Source organism: Chlorocebus sabaeus, chromosome 14, assembly GCF_047675955.1.
Source record: "Chlorocebus sabaeus isolate Y175 chromosome 14, mChlSab1.0.hap1, whole genome shotgun sequence".
NCBI lineage: Eukaryota > Metazoa > Chordata > Mammalia > Primates > Cercopithecidae > Chlorocebus > Chlorocebus sabaeus.
The window spans coordinates 83,560,965-83,579,588 of NC_132917.1; positions in this window are offsets into that span (position 1 = coordinate 83,560,965).

Sequence of the window (18,624 nt, forward strand, 5' to 3'; positions counted from 1 at the left end):
TCTTTCATTTCATGGCCCTCAAAGGAGTGGAACCCACAGCAGAGCATAATTTGAGTCAGAAGCCCACAGAACTTAGGGTCCAGTGATAAAAGTTTATGGAAGCTGCTACAGGACTAACAAATGCTATAATGGCCTGGAGCCAACTGGAAAAGGGTATTAGTCAAGGAAGAATGTGTTTTCTCTATTCCTTTCTGTATGGCTGCATTGGCATAATTTAATACGATTTACTCATCAGAGTGAGCCACTTAGCAGGCCATAGCTATGGCCAGATCCAGTATCCGTGGCCCCATTAACACTTAATCAAGTGGGAGGATACAAGAAGTAAAAATGGCATCATTTTTTTTTCCTTTCTGGGATCTTAGGGTCCAAAAAAATGTGTATTTGAGAAACAACACAAATAGAGAGTAAATTATGTGTACTAATAAAACATATAATTCTGTGACAACCTATTTAATTCTATGACAAGTTCCTAGTAACATCAAAGCTCTGTACTATGACCAACTACAGGAAACAACAATAAAAACCAACCACGATTTTTCCACAAAAGGAAGCTAAGACAAATATAATCAATGGAATACTATTGTTAGTCAACATTGAACACATTCCACATCTACTCTACCAAAACTCATAAGTGGCAAGGTTATATTTGAAATCAGCATCTTCCATTCCAAACGGTTAGGGCATTTTCTAAAGATGCAACCCTTTTGCAACATCCAATGCTCTAAATTATGCATTCCGAAACCATGCTTCTGAGAAAGTTAAGTACATAGTTAAGTAGGATAGACCATGCTAGCTTATAAACTGTTTATTTGTTTTATTTCCTTAGGGTTTACAAACATGTTATAACTTTTTCTCAAACCTTAGCATATTAAAATAAATTAAAATACATTATAAAGGGAATCGGTACAAGCAAGACAGTAGTAGCAATACAAGGACTCAGTTAAAAGTGAGAAAAGTGAAATAAAATGTTGTGTACATGCAAATCTGATGTGTATGTAAATACTACAAACAGGAGACACTGTGTCTTTTTAGGTTGCAAATAAGCTGTTTTATATACTGTTATAATATACACCAATTGTCACTCCAAACATGGAAATAACTTGTTCAAATGATGACAAAAAGGCATTGATAAAAGCTGACATTGAGTTTGGAATGTCTCATCTAAAATAGCACAGGTAATTGTATTACCTAATTAAGATTTTCATTTAAGTGTTAGAAGACTGACAGCAGCAAAAACAAAATGATTGTTTTTTCATGAGATGAGCTCCATTTATTTGGTAAAGTCACTAATATGACAAATAAGTGATATGTAATTTATTTCAAATTAAAGCTTGCTGTTTTAAGAACTAGACAAATTACAAACAAAAATATGTTGAAATAATATATTTCCAATTGTCTATAAAAATAATGAACATTGAGACTATAACAAAGATATTGGCACTGATGATGGGTTAGGATTAGCAATCTTCGTTGTTTCCACTGAAAACTCTGCATAGTTCAAACAGGTCTCCAGGGTGTGGAGCTGGCAGAAAAACTTCCCCCAGGCAAGGTCCCAGAAATCCAATGGTCCTCTCTTTTATATTCTATTTTAGGAACAAAGATCTCCAGAATTTGTTTTGTGTGATTGATATGGCAAATTCTTTCTGAGATAGTGGACTCAGACCATGTGTCACTTATGCATTCATTCACTCAAATATACCTTTCAAGTGACTGATTTATGCTGGGGTATGTAACAGGTGTAACGTAATAAAAAATATAAAAAAGATTTGGACCCATGCTTCCAAGTATGTCTTCTACATGCATTGCAAGTATATTAATTTAAACATACTGAAAGCACTGTAGATTCAATAACCTACAAATATGTGCAAAGCAATAGCATTATTTTCTGTAATGAATCTTCTTAGGTTTAAATCAAAATAGTAACAATAAGAGTGTCAATACAAACATCTGTATATAGGACCTTTTTTTTTTAATAGGTATATTATAACATTGGATGAAAGGGCAGAAGCAACAGAGCTTTCTGATTAGCTAGAAGGGGAAGGCAGAGAACAATGAGAAATGAAATTGTTGGAGATACTGTTAGCAGGGAAAGAGGAATAGATGGCCCCAAAGATACCCTCTGTAGCCTTCATTTTTTTTTTTTTTTAGGCAACTTGAGTTGAGCATGAATGCACAGCTATGACTTAATTGCTTCACACTTGACTAGATATGCCAATAAATTTTGTATATGGGAGTACTATTTTTTTCAACTTCAGAAGTTTCATGGAATTTTGGAAAGAATATAAGCTCAGGAGACAGGCCTGAAATTAAATTCTGGTGGCACTACTTTCTAAACCAGCAAATTTGGCCAAAATATTTATTTTTTTTTCTCTTCTCTAAAATTAGTTACACCATGCAAGTGATAACCCTTATGGAAACTTATGGCATGCCAAGCACTTCTAAGCACTTTAAGCAAATCAATTCATTCTTTCTTGCAGTAATGCTATGAAGTAGGTAATATCATCAATCCTATTTACAGGTAAGAAAACTGAGTCACAGTGTTTTAAAAGAATATGCCTGAGATCACACACCTAAGATGTATCAGAGCCGAACTGCAGTGCTAGGTTCACTGGCTCCAAAGCCCTTATTTTCAGACATATCAGTAGTTCAAAACCTACCTCAACAATAATGACATGTTATAATACACCTATTAGAATGGCTAAAAATTAAAAATGACAAAATCAAATTCTCAAAAGAATGCAGAGCAACAGAGCTCTCATTCATTGCTGGTGGGAATACAAAATGGTGCAGCCACTTTGGAAAGCAGTTTAGCAATTTCTTACAAAGCTAAATATAAGCTTACCATAGGATCCAGCAATCAATCACACTCCTAGATCTTTACCCAGGTGATTTGAAAATTTATGTTCACACAACACTCTGCATATGAATGCTTATAGCAGCTTTATTCATAATTGCCAAAAATTGGAAGCCACCAACATGTCTTTCAATAAGGGAATCGATAAGCATAGGATGGTACATCCAGACGATGCAATATTATATAGCTATAAAAGGAAATGAGCTATCAAATCACAGAAAACCATGGAGGAACCTTAGTTGAATATTGATAAGTGAAATATGTTAGTCTAAATATGCTACAAACTGTGCTATTCCAACTATATGACATGTAGGGAAGACAAGCATAGAGAAAGTAGAAATATCAGAGGTGGCCATGGGCCTAGGGAGTGGGTAGAGCCTTTTTGGGACAGTAGAATTACTCTGTATAATACTGTAATGGTGGATACAGGACATTAGGTATTTCTCAAAGTCCACAGAATGTACGACACAAAGCGTGAACTTAATGTAAATTATGGACTTTAGTTAATAATAACCTATTAATGGTAGTTCATCAATTTTAACAAAGTGTGGGTTCAGTATGGGGTGGAGAGGAGCTATATGCAAGCTTTCTGTCCTTACTGTACAACTTTTCCTAAAACTGCTTGAAAAAATGTCTATTAATTTTTTTAAGCATGAAAGAAAAAAATAACTTTTTTTTTTTTGGGACGGAGTCTCGCTCTGTCACCCAGGCTGGAGTGCAGTGGCCGGATCTCAGCTCACTGCAAGCTCCGCCTCCTGGGTTTACGCCATTCTCCTGCCTCAGCCTCCCGAGTAGCTGGGATTACAGGTGTCCACCACCAGACCCGGCTAGTTTTTTGTATTTTTTTAGTAGAGACGGGGTTTCACCATGTTAGCCAGGATGGTCTCGATCTCCTGAACTCGTGATCCGCCCGTCTTGGCCTCCCAAAGTGCTGGGATTACAGGCTTCAGCCACTGCGCCTAGTCTAAAAAGCCATTTTATATTTTAATAATTACCTAGAAGATAATCTCAGACTGTAAAAGTCTTCCCAAAATGCAAAGTTACCCAGTATCAACTAGCCAAATGGCTGCATGGTTTCCAACTGTACAAGAAAATTAAATGGCATTCTGAATATTAGACATAAAGCAGTCCTCAAATATTAAAATATTTTTAAAAACTGAGACTTTTACTTTTCAGGTCAAATTTATCTTCATGATGCTCTCTCATTAATTGTTTTCTGAACAGCCCAGCTGTCTTTATTCAGGGTCTCTGGATAGTCATCTTTTCTAGAGCTAAGGGCACTTTGTGTAAAACAACAACAAAAAAAGTTTATTTTCAGCTCAGCAAGATTTTATTATCAACTGTAGTGTCATCCTAGGGAGAAAAGCATCCAAAAAAGTCATCCAAAAACGTCATCTAATGAACCTTCCTCTTTTTAAATAACACTGTTTATACACTGAATATGAACTCCTTTTTTGTCAGTTATATAATTATAATCTTATGATGGTTACTAAAATTATCCACTTTTAGGGGTTTATAGCATTGGCAAGATGTGTTCAAAAATAGTGAAATTCATCTCTTTAGTAAAAAAATAAGCAATTAAGTCAATATTGCGTATAGTGTATACTCAACAAAGTCATTTCCTTATATGGGGATGTGATCATTTCTCACTGAACTTTTAAAATTAATTATCCATTTTATGTTTAGACAGTACAAAGATTTTAAAAAATGGACAAAGATTTTTTTAAACACTGAAGTCTACAGAGGAGGAAAACAATCAGAAGCTTTAGAATTGTGCTGCTTTTCCTGTTTGTAGAACTTGCTCTTTCATGAATTTTTTTTTTTTTTTTTTTTTTAGCACCACGATATCTGGGTTGTTAAAAGGAGGATTGCTCTTTTGCTGTAGGTAGAATTGGCTAACCTATGGGACCTGAAACCAATTCTGTCATTCCGCTGCGAATCCCAGGTCACACAGTCAGAAATAGAGGGGATTTCAAAATTGATTATTGAATACCTGCATTACTTAGTCTATGTCATGTGTCAGCCCTGACCTTATGCTCCAGTCTTATATCTAGGGATGAGCTCTGTTCTTTAGAAGCAATCTCTCTGCATGTTGAAATTAAAACAAAAATGGTCACTTGTAAAATTCACAATATCCTTAAAGAATAAACAAGTAAGATCTTCAGCAGGAACAAGAAATAGCCCAATTTTTTGACATGTAGGAAAAAGAGAAAATTTCCACAAGGGTTTTAGTAAAAGTATATATGATTTAGCTGAGTGAAAATTATCTTCAGTAAACAAGGCAGAAAATATTTATAGAGCTGCTTCTCTAAGATATCATGCCAAAGTAAAATTCAGTTTAAGTAATTGTAGTTCGAGCCAGAATTAAGTGATTGGTGCAGTTTTCTGTTGCAATTTTCTCATGATGCAGATTAATCCATGGTTGGGTATTAGAATTAAAAGAATCTCAAATAGCAGTCTCGCTGTTTTTTTTCCTGGTCTTTTTAAAATTTTATTGAGGAGAGGGGAGTAGATGAGAGACAAGGGTAGTGAGAGTTCTTGGAGATTTTAGAATTTAATGAAAATTGTGGATGCTCTCCTCAGATTATATATCTATATATACACATATACATATACCCATATGTAATATAATACACATATTATATACTATATCTGTACATACAACTCTAATTTTTTAAATATAATACAGGAAATTTAATTTCAGGAGTCTGAGAGATATCTGAAAAGCCTCCATGAAACCTCAAGGAAGCCACAAACCCAAATAGATGAACACATAGCAAATTCTTCTGGTAATTTTATATATACGTGTATTACTGTCTCTCAGTTGTGACTTTTGAAGTTATGGTTTTCGGTGAGTGCCAGATTACTGACACAAATATCTAGTTTATCATGAGCTCTTAATATTGTCTATTTTGGGTCACAGTCTAAATGTGAATGTGCAACCTCATGCATCAGCAGCTGTGGGAGGCTCTAGTGAAAAGAAGAAACTCCCTTTTTGGCATTACAGTTGAAATACACACACATACACACAGGCTCTGCAACTTATATTGGAGTTACATCCTGATAAACTCATCATAAGTTGAAAATACTATTAAGTTGAAAATATGTTTAATACATCTATTGTAGTGGGCATCATACTTAGCCTAGCCTACCTTAAACGTCACCCATATTTGGGCAAAATCATGTAACATAAAACCTATTTTATAATAAAGTGTTGAATATCTCATGCAATTTTTGTATATTGTAATGAACGTAAAAAAACAGAATGACTGTATGGGCACTTGAAGTATGGTTTCTACTAAATGTGTATCACTTTTGCACCATTGTAAATAAAAAAAATTGTTAGATTGAACCCTCTAGGTCAAGGTCTCTCTCTCTATATATATAGACCATACACACACACACACACACACACACACACATATATGGAAAGAGAGAGAGAAAAAGAGACTATATATAGACTTATTGGTAATGTTTCTTATCCCTTACACATTTGAGGGAATGTCAAAGTCTTTTCACTTGCTGAGATATGCCAACAACTTATATTCAGTCTCATCAGATTGTGGTCTACGGATATGCTTTTCTCTTTCGTTGGCTGGGAATTAGCCAGGTGGTACTCAAACAGCCTGCAGACTAAAATAATCTAAAAAACTTTAATACGTTCTGCTCCTGGAGAACCTGATATGATTTGTCTGGAGTGGACCCTAGACATGGGAATTGGTAAAATTCCCTAAGTGCTTTAATGTACAGCCATAGTTAACTGCCACTCTTATTGCCTCAAGGGTATGCCTTAACCAAGGGGGCATATAGAATCTCAAGGTTGATTTCATTAACGTTAACAGTCTCCCTCAGTCTTGTTAGAATATAAAACAGATCTTTGGTCTAAAATGTATTGCTGTTGTGGGCAAATAATTTTTAAAATATTTCCAGAGCCCAATCCCTAGAGATAAGAATGAAAATTGTGATATACAAACACAGTTGAGAAAAACAAAATTTTCCAAATCCTGGGGCCTATTTATTAGAGTAGTAGCCTTCCTCAATTTTTTTTTTTTTTTTTTAAGGTGGGATCTCGCTCTGTCAGCCAGGCTGGAATGCAATGGCACGATCTCAGCTTGCTGCAACCATCTCCTCCCGGGTTCAAGCGATTCTCCTGCTTCAGCCTCCTGAGTAGCTGGGATTACAGGCACGCGCCACCACGCCCAGCAACTTTTTGTATTTTTAGTAGAGATGGGCTTTCACTATGTTGATCAGTCTGGTCTCAAACTCCTGACGTTGTGATCTGCCTATCTTAGCCTCCCAAAGTGCTGGGATTACAGGCATGAGCCACTGCGCCTAGCCAGCCCTCTTTAATTTTTAAATCGAAATAGTGAAGATTAAGACAAAGTTACAATTCATTAATTTGGCTATATTAGTAAATTTTTGGTCCTCATGAGCATAATAATCCAAAATTATAAAACTATTTTCGGTGAAAAGTTTCAAGAGATCTTAAATAATAGCATCAACAATTACTGAGTAATTTTTATTCAACAGAAAGTTAATGTTCTTTTTTTAGAGACAGAGTCTCTCTCTGTCACCCAGGCTGGAGTGCAGTGGCATGATCTTGGCTCACTGCAACCACTAGGAGAAAGCTAAATTGTTGTTCTAGTCAAACTGAGGGATGCCTAGTACTTTTTTGTTGTTTCTATACCAGCCACAGCCCACAGAACACTTCTGACCGGACCCAATCTCTGTTTTAGTATGGCCCATGAACTAGAATTATACACCAAAGCTATGGGAAAATCAAATCCCAATGTCTGTAAATGAAGTTTTATAGGAGTGCAGTCATGCTCACGCATTTTGTATGACTGCTTTCACACTATGTGGTACTTGCAATAAAGAACACATGGCCCGCAAAGCCTAAAGTATTTTTATTATCTGGCTCTTTACAGAAAAAGTTTGCAGATGCTCTTATATATCCATCTTTGTTCATTCATTTCCATTTGCCAGAAATTGTTTTTATTTGCCATGGCCCTCAAATAAGTTTTGCGGAAGAATTGTTTCTCTATTTTCCTTATCTTCCCTTTCTCTTCTCGTTTCCTTCCCTTCACTCTTTTTGTTTGTTTCAGGAGTTAAATACCGCAGGCACTAAGTATGTTAATTACGTACCTTATTCAAAAGACAATCATGCTAATGTTTGATGTCTATCCTTTATATGTGTTCTTGGAAAATGTATATTGTTGATTACATTTCTATGTTTATGTAAATGATAATTTGTGGCAATGAGTTTCCCTTGGCAGTATGTTTTAAAATCCACTCTTGGTTTATTATTTACATCTAATAGATCATTGTTCATAATTTTTTCACAGTTCTCTCATACAAGGGATTTTTACCAATTCCGTCTCACATTGACAACCCAGATTGCTTCCAGCTCTCAGCTACATAAATACTACTACAAGGAAAATCCTTATACATGGTCTTTATGAATTAAAGTAAAAATGTATTTAGTTTATGTCCTTGAAGCAGAAATTCTATTAATGTAGAACATGTTTATACTAAATTTATTCAGGTATCACCAAATTAGTCTCAGTAATGATAATACTCCCACTAGCAATGCATGAAAACCCAAGATTAAGTATTTACTCTCTAGAGCTAACATGAAGAATAAGCTACATTGTTTTGTGTTGAGGTATAGTCATATTATTTTGTGCATATTTCACTTTATAGCTTTCACAAAAGTGCTGTTTTTATATATTTTTTATTTCAGTGTGTGCACAGTATATTTATTACATGAATAAATTATCAAAATCATACTTTCCCAGTATATAAATTATAATTGTGCTTCATTGCTTATTTTATTTTATTTTATTCTAATTTTTATTTTTAGGTCTTGTGCATTTATGATTACATAGTCTAATCCTGTTTTAAAAATAATTTTAACTTTAATTTTAAATTCAGGAGATACACGTGCAAGTTTGTTATATGGCTATATTGTGTGATGCTGAAGTTTGGGGTAGGAATGATACTATCAGCCAGGCAGTGAGCATAGTATTACCCAATATTACCTAAGAGTTTTAAAGCTTGATAAACAATGTGGTCCGCAGAGTAAGGGCACCCAAAGATGTCCATGTCTTAATCCTAGGAACTTGTAAATACATCATGTAACATAGTAAGAGAAAATTAAGATCGCAGATAAAATTAAGGTTGTTAGCTGAATTTAAGCCATAGGTGTTAACATGGATAATCTGGATGGGCTCAATGTAGTCACAAGCATCCTTAAATGTTGACAATGAAGCCAGAAGAATTAACTTTAAGGAAGAAAATGTGACCATGGAATTAGTGTCAGAGTGTTGCAATTGAAGAAAGATTCAGCCATTGCTTGTTTTGAAGATGAAGATAGAACATCCACAAATCCAGAAATAAAATCACACCCTAAAGGTGGAAAAGGCAAGAAAATATACTACTCCTTTCCTAAACCTTGGAGGAGCCTCTTGACTAATAGAATGAATTCCTATAACACACACAGAAGATCCACAATGATTTGATAATGTCATGCCAGCAGAAATACTGACAACTTGTACTGAAAGGATCAGAGAAAAGATGAAATGAGAGAAGACTGTTGACTCCCAAAATTCTGTACGCAGAAAATAAGATTAATAAAACTTCTGCTGCAAACATGCATTACCCTTCATGACAAAAGGAGGATTTCTCAGACGGCAGAGTAATGGGCCCAGAGGACAGAACCTTCGGCCCAGAAAGTAGAGTTTTGAGTCACAGATGTTTTCTCTAGGCTTTGAAAATCTTACAAAGTTTGCCCTGCTGGATTTTAAAAATTGCTTGGGATGGTGACTTTCCTTACAGTTTCTCTGTTTTGAATAAGAATGTCTATATTCTGGTATCCAATGCCAGTTAAAACATTGTATTTTGGGTAGGATAACTTATTTTCTAGTTTCACAGGTCCACAGATGGAGAGAGCTTTTTTCCCCGGATGAATCATACCAAGAGTCTCGTCTATACCTGACTTAGATTATTTAGATAAGGAAACTTGGGCCTTTTGAACTGATGATATTAAGATGAGATTCTGGACATAGAGTTGGTGCTATAAGGGGCTGAGATTTCTGGGATGTGGTAATTAATTTTGCATGTAAGATGAATACAGATCTTTGTCACCAGACGGCATACTATGATAGGCTGAATAATGGCCACCCAGATTTCTTTATCCTAATTTCCAGAATCTCTGAATACATTATCTTACAAGGTAAAAGGACCTTTGCAGACACGACTAAATTAAGGATCTTGAGATAGAAGGTTTATTCTAGATTAACAGGGTGGGTCTAAGATAATCAAAAGGGTTTTTGTGTGAGGGAGACAGGAGACTCGGAGTAATACCGGGAAATGTGATGATGGAAGTAGGAGGTTGAAGCGAGTTGAAGAAGGGACCATGAACCAAAGAATGCAAGTGACCTCCAGAAACTGAAAAGGGCAAGGAAATTGATTCCTTCTTCAGATGCTGCAGAAAACAAAACAAAACAAAACAAAAAGAGCCCTGCTGATACCTTTACGTAAGCCCACTGAGACCTATTTTGAACTTATGACCTACAGAATGATAAAATGATGAACTGATGTTGTTTTATATTTTTAAATTGGTGGGGTTTTTTGTTACAGCAATAATAGAAAACAAAAATAAACCAATGAAGGGGTTTGTGATTGTTTCTTTTTGGTGTTGTAAAAACTCAGATTTCCCAGAATCTCTAAATGAGCAGTGAAAAAATGGGTGATGATTTTGGTATATATTTATTTTTCATTGAAAAGGATTTCCAGGGCAAAATCAAATCCAAGTTCAGCTACTATAGAGCTTGCAAGTTATTATATGTTTCCAACACTGTGCCTTAAAAAGTAAGTGAAAGCTGGCAGAAATACCTTAGCATCTGGGAAATGCTAACAATTGTGATAATCTGATAAAAGGTTTAGATAGTAAATTTCTGAAGAAATGCAAACATAATTTTATCATCTTAAGAGTTCAACATCTAAAAGTGTTCCTGGCAACTGGTGGTCAAAAATACTATGGGATAAATGTGTGATTGAATCACCTGCTCTTTCCAGAAACATCATCTGTTTCTAATCTTCAGGCACTTGCTCAGTTTTTATTCTCTGGTAGAAAGGGCCTCCTTTCTCTACTCAACTCCTGCTTCCCCATCCTTTCACCAACCAACTTACAAACATCCTTGATATCATCTTAAATGTCATCTTTCTGGAGTCCTATTCCCTTGTGTAAACAGTATTTGGTGTGTATCTTTTATAATAATAGCAATAGTATTGTTACTATTAACTATTCCTACGTTTGTTTTCTCCAACACAAGATGATCTCCTCCCAATGAGTAAACTGTCATATTCAGGTCTGTTTCCCTAGCATCTATGCACAATGTGTGGAACTCAGAGTTAATTGAGTGCAGAGATGAATTAATAAATTAATATGTGAAAGCATGCATGAATAAACATATTAATACTTGCATCTAAGAGGGAATCTTCTTTCTAGATTCTTCTCCTAATTATTGTATTTTTCTGTTTACTGTCATAGTTACTTAGATGATCTAAGGACCTATTCTCCTTTGAATGTAGAATGGACTCAGAGAAAAAAAAAAGTTAGTTCCAATACTTCCTTTGGAGAAGCTCAACTTGACTATTAAGTTATATTTTCTAATCTTAAATAAAACCAGGTTTAGATGGGATAGACGAGCAGGTTTACATGCTCTTTTAGAAGTTATGTTCAAATTCTTGATTTCTTTAGGTTGAGGCCCCTAGAACTAATCCTAGAATCATGGTTACATATAACCTTGATGATTGGAGCTTAAACTGTTAAGTGTTCAGTACTGACACACTTAACAGAAAAGCTATCCAGTGCTGCTACCGTTTCTTGATAATATGCAGTAGAAACCCCAAATTCAGATGTCTGGTAAGATTTATGTGAAACAAGACCATGATTCCTCTGCATACATGCCCTGCACTACAGTATAATGCCTCCATTTTGTCACACTGTCTTTAGAGCATATATAGTCAGAAATGCCACAAATACACCTGGATGGCCATTATTCCATTTCTAGACCCTCAGATTTCCTCTTTCTAATATATCTAAGTTCATTAGACTCTATTACAGATAACTGGCTCATCACATTATTATTTTGTTTAAATACTGATATCTTACCAAAATGTGATATTTTAGAGCAAAATGTTTTTTGTTTCTTCTGCATTTTGTTGAAAAATGAGTATTAATGTAGTAAATGTTATAATAATTTCTCAAATTATTGAGATTTTATTTTGAACTTGATAAAATATTCAAATTCTGTATTTCGTATTTTTGTTCAAGCACAAAAGAAACAAAAAGATCCAGAACCTTTTGTTTATGACCAGCTTCAGGTTTAGACATTCTGGAAGAATATATGCTGTCAATTTTTGAAATCCTGCAGCATTTAAGATAGATTGGTTACATTTCATATATTGTTAGTTATTATTGTTGTTGCTATTATGATCATTCTGATGTTGAAAACACTTTAATGGACTAATATGTTACTTTTACAACAATCAAATAAGGTAGGAATTTCCAATAATGATATTTAAACATTGGTAAACACATAGCATCCACAGATTAATAATGGCCAGGTCACCGAGAGTAGGCGATATCCAACATACTCACTGGTACATCTCAGCTGAGCATCAGCCCTGAAATACGTTTTTATTGCATGTATGAGAAAAGGAAGAATAACAGAAGTATTATGACTCACAGCTCCCAGTGGAGCTCTTGTTCTCCTGATCAAAGTCCACTGCTCTTTCTACTAAATACAGTCATATAAAAATATTTGCCTTTTAAAATAAAATAATACATACTTTAAAAAACATCAGATTTAAAAGTGTATATATGTATGTATGTGTAGATCATACTATATATGTGTAATATGTATACCTATAGAGATCCATAATAAAATGATAAAAACCAGAAAAGTTTAATGAAGTATTTTATTTAAAATTTAGAGAAAAATAATTTTGATGTGTTCAAATTTTATATCACTTTTAATCTTGTTATCAATTTCTACAATTGTTTACTTTTAAAATTATTAGAATACTTCACATTGTTTCCTCTTAGTAGGTCTTCAAAATCAAGAAGGTATGTTATACTCACATCACATCTTAATTTATACTTGCCTCATTTCAACTGCTCAATAGCCACATGTAGCTCATGGCTACCTACTGGCAATCACAATTACAGATGTTTAAATATTGTAATCTCAAAGATCATCGTCCCTTTGTTGCTGGTTTTTCCTCGTAGTGTCTATCATGTTAAAACACTTAGAAAACATTAAAAACATGTGTGCACTTGTCTAGAAACCTGAGATGCTTTGGGTGAGTGATTGTTTTCATCCTGGCGCTCACATGAATTCATTCCAGAAGCAAACCTTGGACTCAAAAACCATCTCTGGAAACCATTCATTGATTGGAGACTCAGAGGTGTTATTCCCCAAGCTATCCATAAATAGACTCTTGTACTTTTTCCCTCTGAACTCAAAAACAAACTAGATTGAATCATATTATTGAGAAGTAAAACTACACTTACAAAGTAGAAAAGATCAGAATGATCAATGATGACTGTAGAGAAAAAAAGTCTTAAAATCAAGAAGAACAATAGAAATCAGAAATATGAATCTTGGAGGCATAAAAGCTAAAAAGGACCTTATTTCTAGAGGTTAAATTACAATATAATAATATATAAAAATATAACTTTTTAAAAATAATTTCGACTTTTATTTTAGATACAGAGTGTGCATGTGCAGGTTTGTTACATGGGTATATTGTATCCAGTTCACCACTGATGGGCACCTAGGTTAAACCCATGTCTTTGCCATTGGAATAGTGCTGCAGTAAACATATGAGTGCATGTGTCTTTTGGTAGAATGATTTGTTTTCTTTTGAATATATACCTAGTAATGAGATTGCCAGTTTGAATAGTAGATTTGTTTTAAATTCTTTGAAAAATTTCCATACTGTTTTCCATACTGGCTAAATTACATTTACATTTCCACCAACAGTGTATAAGTGTAATGTAAATTACAGTGTATAAGTGTATACACTGTTGTATATGTATAAGTGTAATGTAAATTACAGTGTATAAGTGTATACACTGTTGTATAATGTAAATTACAGTGTATAAGTGTATACACTGTGGTATACGTGTATACCACAGTGTATAAGTGTAATGTAAATTAAATTTACATTTCCACCAACAGTGTATAAGTGTTGCTTTTTCTCCACAACCTCACCAGATTATATTTATTAATTGATTTTTTTTAACAATAGCTATTCTGACTGGTATGAGATGGTATCTAATTGAGGTTACAATTTGCATTTCTCTTATGATTAATGATGCTGAGCATTCTTTCATGGCTGTTGGCAGCTTTATGTCTTCCTTTGAGGTGTCTGTTCATGTCCTTTGCCCATTTTTTAAATGAGGTTATTTGTTTTTTGGTAGGTGATTTATTTAATTCCCTATAGATTCTGGATGTTAGACTTTTCTCATATGCATATTTTGCAAATATTTTCTCCCATTCTGTAAGTTGGCTGTTTGTTCTATTGATTATTTATTTGTTGTGCTGAAGCTCTTTAGTCTAATCAGGTCCCACTTGACAATTTTTGTTTTTATTGCAATTGCCTTTGAGGGCTTAGTCAAAAATTTTTTGCCAAGCCTGATGTCAAGAAGGGTATCTCTTAGGTTTTCTTCTAGAATTTTTATAGTTTGAAGTCTTACATTTCAATCTTTGATTTATTTTGAGTTAATTTTTGTATACGGTGAAAGGTAGGGGCCCAGTTGCATTCTTCTACACGTGGCATAACAGCATGTAACTAAACTGCCTGTAGTAATATGTGTTTAAGGAAAAATGTGCAAGAAATCAAAAAGAAAAAGCAGTGTCCTTTTAATGTCATAAGGAGCATTGCTAACCAGATCTTTCAAAGGGTTTTTTTTACCTATTTAATGAATATTCCAGAATATTACATGTTAACTAACAGATTTTTGTCTGTTTCAGATGCAAATTATCTATGTGCAGTAAAATATGATAACCCTAAATATTAAGGTTTTGTTCCCTGTAGATTACTAGCAAATTTTGTGTATAACTCAGCAATTTTTCTTACATCATTGATGCACTTTTCAATACGTCATATGCCCTGTGGAGGAGTCTTTCCATTTTATTCATCCCTTCAAATAATAAGTATAATATAATATTTATCATGTACTTATTTTATATTTGTATGAGGGTCAATTTTTAATTTTTCAAAAATTATACTTTAGCAAAGGCAGCGCAGTGTGTCCTACATTAAGATATGTTTTCATCAAAACATTTAGTAGCTGAAGTGAATTTGTTATGGCTTCAAAATCTTGAGAATACATTTTTACTTCTGTGGTTTTTACTGTTTTTATTTACAGAATGAAGAGGTTGGCTTAAAAAATTAGGGGTCTCTTGTGATTTTAAGATGCCATGGCTCAGTAATTTTTGAATTCTACACCATCCTGTACAACTAATAGTATATGTTTTAAGATGATTTCTTAAAATATCACGTCTCAAATTTGGCTGTAATAAACACCCGTCAAGAAGGAGTCCACAGAAATAGACAGACTTGTTGTGTAAAGGCCCTGCTTTGTGAAACCTGAGTTTCGAATGTTGTGGTAGAACATTTGGATGTTCTATAGCACCCGACCCACAGTCTGGAGCCCACTAATTTGCTGCTGCATGCAAAGTGTCTAGTCAGATCTGGCGTTGCCTGGAAGGGGACAGGAATATTATAAGTTGTTGAATTCCCAATAAGATAAACAATAGCATCTTCATTATAAACATTTGGAAAACCTGCAACCCTGTTTGTATTTTTATAACAATGTATGGGAAATTTCAGAGAAGGTATTACAGGAAAGAAATAAGATTTCAAGTCTTAAGAAATTCAAGCTACTGATAGACTGAATACATAAATGAAAAATGTGCAGACCATAAATGACCACAGAACTCTAATATACAAGTGAACATCAGCCTGCAAACTCTATAGCAACTAGCCCAGAGGACAAACAACAACCTCGGCTACAATTGTCCCAGAGCAGTCAGGCTTTGGTCAGTGACCGGCAGCTTCTCTGTTTTGTTGACACCTTCGGCTCAGAGTCAACCAGAGAAAATCAAATATGATCTCCAAATCAGTCATATAAGATGAACCACTTGTTGTTAGCATGATTCCAAGTTCTCCATGCCAACAATCTCTAATGACAGATACCTAAAACCTTCCATTTTTAATCACTATACAGCTTTCCTACTCATTTGCCTGCCTTTGAATTCCTGAAAAAAATGCAGTAGTAGTGGCTCTCTTACTATAGCAACCTGTGACAAAATTGCCTTTGTTTGTTACTTTTTGTGTAGTCTTTCTTTTATGTGGAAATGCCATAGTTGCTCTGTATGTCCAATCAAGACATGGTCATTATAATAGCCCTAGATTTTGAGAGAACTCTTTAACTTAGATGTCTGTGGCTTGTGAAGCTTGGACTACTGTGCTAAGTCTATGCTCAGTCTGAATCCTGCTGTCTTGAGTTTCTCAAATTTAGTCTCAATTTGATACTCAGATTTGTTTTACGTTACTATTTGATTGTCATCCTGGTGAAATCGCACCATTTCTTTGAATCTTATTTTGCTCTCTAAACCCGTTGTTGAAGCCTGCCCTTCAGACCAGCAAGTTTGAGGTTCTCATCAGACAAGCGACAGTTTGAACAAACTTTGCTATGTGTCATAAATTAAGTGGGATGAGGTTCTCCTTGTGTTTCAATGTTTTGTCCTAAGAATATGACTTTTATGCAGATAGAGCATTGTCTTTGGTTTTCTGCCTGTACAGGGCCCAGATTATTGTGTCTGCTTTTGGAGGTGGCTAACCATCAGGTTGAGAGCTTAAGTCATGAAGTGCACAGGCTTCACTTTCAACCAAATGTTACCTTCTCTTATAGAGAGGCCTAAGCATAAATCTTCTCTTCCAGGAAAAACTCTAGATTCATATATGTACTCTCACTCTAACACTCATTCTTGTGCTTATCTCTCCAAATGGCATTACTTTATCAAGAGCAATTTGGACTTCAATAGCCAGTCTGAAGAACATTTAACTTGAACAAAATTATTCATTTGAGAGGAATTTAAAAATATATATGCATTAATATTTTTAGACGTAAGAGACAACATTTGTTATTGTTATGCAGAATCCTCCAAACAAAATTCTGAATCAAAATTTGCTTCACTAACAGATTTGTTTTCCAAAGCTAATGAACAATTTGATGAAATTAAGTAACCACAAACTTGACTCATTAACCTTGGAAATCTTTCCTTTCCTTGTCCTCCAGTTACCTTCATATGTAGTGTCCTCTCTCTTCTTCTCATCTTTCTGATCTCTTTCCTTCTGTATTTATTTATATTTCTCCCTCCTTTTCCCTTTTTTCAGCCTCTCTGTCTTTATTAGATGATTCTCCTAAAACCCCCAATGCAAGATGACTCTAAATATTCGTATTTCGTATGAGTTGGGTATACTGAGCAGCTGTAAAATTTAAACCTTGAACCTGACCTGAAATAAGAGCTGTGCTTCAGGAATTCCATAAATCTAGATAAAATCTAGCATGGAAGTATTTAGAATTCTTTTGAATGCATATGACCCAAGGATACCCTTCCTATTTCAACTTGTACGGTTGGAACCTCAAACACTAAAACCTGGGTAAGCTGGGACTTCTATTCTCTATAAAGCTTTCTCACTCTGCTGCCTGCCTTTGAGCCTCTGTTAAAGGTAAGTGATGTTGGCTTACTTTTTTGCTGAAGCAAACTCTGATTAAATAGTTTCTGTTTGTACTCATTCATTTAGGTGGTCTTTGCTTATTTCCACAATACTGAAGGGGAAATAGGTGGAAAGCCATTCTTAATGCGAAGTTATAATCAGAAACTTAGTTTACAACCTGAGAAAAAAATAACTGGAAGAAAGACACAGTCTCTCTTTCTGCTAGCCCAGGTGCTTAGACAGAATTGTATAAAGAGCCAATATCATTGAGTCCTAAGGATTTTCTATGAAAAAACAAGGAGCTGACGTAAGGAATATTCAGGAAAAAAGTGAAAGAAAATCTTCTTTTAAAGCGATGGCTATATACTTAAGGAGCTCATCAAAAATAGTACTTTTATATTTAAATAGCTTATGTAAGTTCAACAGTGTCTGAGTTAAAAAGGGGGAAATTATTTTGTCCCTTATTTTTAAGGTAGATACCAAGGAGAAATGTGACACAATGCATTATGTATTCTAGTGCAGTTGGAATACTTCTAGAACTTAACATGGAATGAGCTGTGGTTCTCTCATAATTTCTATGGCTTTGCACAGTCACTTCCCTTCTGTGAGCACAGATTTCTTATTTGTAAAATGAGAAAGTCAACTAGATTGCTAGGAGCACTTTCTACATATGAACATTTCAAATAGAATGTGAATGATATTCCGTTTCTCCAAACTAGTCAAAACCCATTATATGATATATGATGAGTTCTAGGAGTTTGTATAGACACCGTAAACCAAAAATAAAATTGGAAAGCCCCCCACAACCATCTGAATGGACTCCTTTCTGGGCCAGGGCACTCTAAAATTTAACCAGAACGACTGGTTCAGCCATGACGGAAAATGGAGATCTGACATGCTTCCTTATACCTTTCCAGGATATATATCAACACAGACCTTAAGTCTGGTAAGAAACATTTACAGTCTAC